Source organism: Dacryopinax primogenitus (genome assembly GCF_000292625.1).
Source record: "Dacryopinax primogenitus strain DJM-731 SS1 chromosome Unknown DACRYscaffold_25, whole genome shotgun sequence".
NCBI lineage: Eukaryota > Fungi > Basidiomycota > Dacrymycetes > Dacrymycetales > Dacrymycetaceae > Dacryopinax > Dacryopinax primogenitus.
Genome location: NW_024467222.1, coordinates 46184 through 49121, shown reverse-complemented (window position 1 = coordinate 49121; position 2938 = coordinate 46184).

Genomic DNA, 2938 nt, shown 5'->3' with positions numbered 1-2938 from the left:
CCTAGTCAGGTGATCAGGTCATATGACCAAGGATGAGGTCATATGAGGTCATGCACAGCCATGCACAGCAGGTCACCTGACCATCCAATCCTTCCAGCAGGTTCCAGCACATGCCAAGGTATACCAGCTACTTCCATGTCATAAAGGCTTAGTCATGTCTCTTGACCAAGCAATGAGCTGGTGCCCTGACATCACCTTCATCAGTCACAACTCTTCTGCTTTCCATCTGCTCAGCACCCCTCTTCACCAGCACTCAACATCATGGCCATCCCTGCAAGACACCTTTGAAGCCACCTGCTTCTTACTTCTGGCTAGTACCATCCCTCCATATGAGGGGCATGAAGACATCTCAAATGAGATGTGTGAGGGCACTAGGTCTAGCAAGGTTGCCACACACTAATCCCAAACAATAGATGAAGTGCTGGGGGGTCTACTGTGGTTGAAAGCGGCTCTAACCAGCAGTACTAGTTGATATCCAAGTCACCAGGGCCAGCTGGATTATTGGGGGGGGTCCAAGGGGGTCACTGGGGGGTCCCAGGGGGTGTTGTAAGTTGGTTATGGATAGCTGAAAAGTGTAGCAAGAGTTGTGGAGTCAAGGCAAGTTTATGAGGGCAGTGTGTCCAGGTGTGTGTAGAAGGGGGTTCAAGACAATGAGATGACTTAGAAACTGCTTGTAGACTAAGGAGTTTCCTCAGAGATCAGATCTGAGGGATACAGCATCACTATGCTACTGTTTATATACCTTGTAGCTACTCCCCAGAAGCCCAGGAGTCCAGGTAAATTCTGGGGGCTCCTACAAGTGTCAGATAGATGTCTTAGCAACACCCCTGGGCCCTTGAAACCTTTCCAATAAATTGTGGAGACTCTTACAAGTGTCACCTTGTGTCTCACTAGTCCTGGTGGGGTGTCAGGGTATGCCAAATTCAGACTGATTCAGACCAACATTCATGCACCAAATGCCCAGCAAACCCTGATTTGGATGAGAAGTATGTGTTGAAGCAGGGAGGGGTTGACTAGATCACTGATTCACCATTCATGTCCTGTTTGACACTGATTTGGTAATGTACAGTTCCTCAGCCACAGTTCTGCTTCCCTTTTGCTTCCTTTTTTGGATAGACATATATACCCAGCCAAAGGGGCCTTATGCCCCTTAGAGCTGATCTCTCAGGAATTCCGCTTTGTCAAATTGTGCATTTGTAGGTGTGAATCGAACTGAAGTCATTGGTCTCTACCTCTGAATCCCCCAAACTAACTGTTCACTGAGATTGACTTGTACTGTCTTGGGTGTTATCCCATTTGACTATTGTTCATCTTTGTCTACTTGAGGCTCATCTGAACCACTCCAAACCATGCCCCTTTGTGGCTCATCTCTTATTTGGGTTACTGGTTGAATTGTCATCTTGCTTTGACAGCATGCCCTGACATGGGGGTCCCTAGCATTGCTATGTCTTACCCCAAAGTGTCTGGACACAGCAGTCTTGTGGTATCCTCTTCATGATGTCTTGTTTGGTCATTGCCATGATCCCATGGTAGTCCCCAACACAGGAGGTTCCAACATCTTGCTGTTGCATTGCTTCTAGGGTGAAATGGGAGGCTAGGGGTGGCTGCTAGCAGTGCCCTGATAGCAATCCCATGTCATGTTAGGTGTAGGGTTAGGGTTAGAGAATTCCGTGTGCTAAGTGGAGAATTCGGAGTGATAGGAAGAGAATGTTGTGTGCTAAGTGGAGAATTCCAAGTGCTAAGTGAAGAATTCCGTGTGCTGAGTGGAGAATTCCGTGTGCTGGGAGAAGGATTTTGTTGTGCTAGGAAGAGGGCAAGAGCACAGTGCCCTGACAAGATGTCATCCAAGGATCATGTCTCTTTATGCAAGGGACACAAAGACATCTCAAATGAGATGTCTGAGATGTCATCTAGGCTTGTCATTCCTCCATGCGAGGGACACAAAGACATCTCAAATCAGATGTCTTCATTCAATGTTGTTTTTTCTAATGTACATGTGCAAGAGTTTTTTTCATTACTTTCTTCTTAGTTGGAAGTACTATAATAGGAAGAGATGAAGGGATGATCAAACAAAATAATTGAGGCCCTCCATGCCTAGCCCTGCCCATCTTGTCTTGTGCTTTTATGTCCATCTCTGCCCAAAGTTGGCTCTGCATGTTCTTGTTGTTGAACGGCACCAAACCATACACTCAGCAGTACTTGTTGCATGGATGCTGCTGCTTGAATGCGGAGAAGGCATGTCCAATGTTGCCATCTGTGCAAATCTCTTCTTTGATCTCCCAAAGAGGATATAAGGTTAGCAGGAACTATTCCCAGTTGTTCAACAGGCCTTACAGAGCTGTCATGATCTGTGGATCAGTCAACAGGCCACCATAACCTCCAGGGGGCTCAGTTCAGCTGGATGAGGATCGAGATGCACCTTGGAAGTTGCTGACAAACAACTGTCCACCACTGATGTGGTACTGGAGGTGCTGCGAGAAGGCGAGGAAATAGGCTATTTCCCCTTCTGGGCCAGTGTGATATTGTGGTTCAGTGCTTGCATTGTGAATATACTTAATAAACCCACCTTCTGCACCATTCATGTCAATGAGTTCCTCGACCAGGTAGACCAGAAGATGTCAGGTTGCCTGACCCTTCTCTTTTGGTGGGTTTGGCAGCTGAATGTGGAATAGGCCACTTTCAATGAACTGAACTTTGGGGAAGATGGTCATGGCAATTGTGTTGTTTGGTCTGGCAGTGCTCTTTGTGTGCTTGATCAACTCATACACTTTCATTGTAAGAGCACTTGCCCACATCAAGCATGTTGCCTCACCAGCTAGCTTCTTCTCTTCTGCATCTTTATCCACCTGGACCAGCTTGTCATATGATAGTGGATTGCCTGCTTCTCCACTGTAGAGCATGCTCTGCAGACATACCAGCACTTGAGCACCACCTGAAC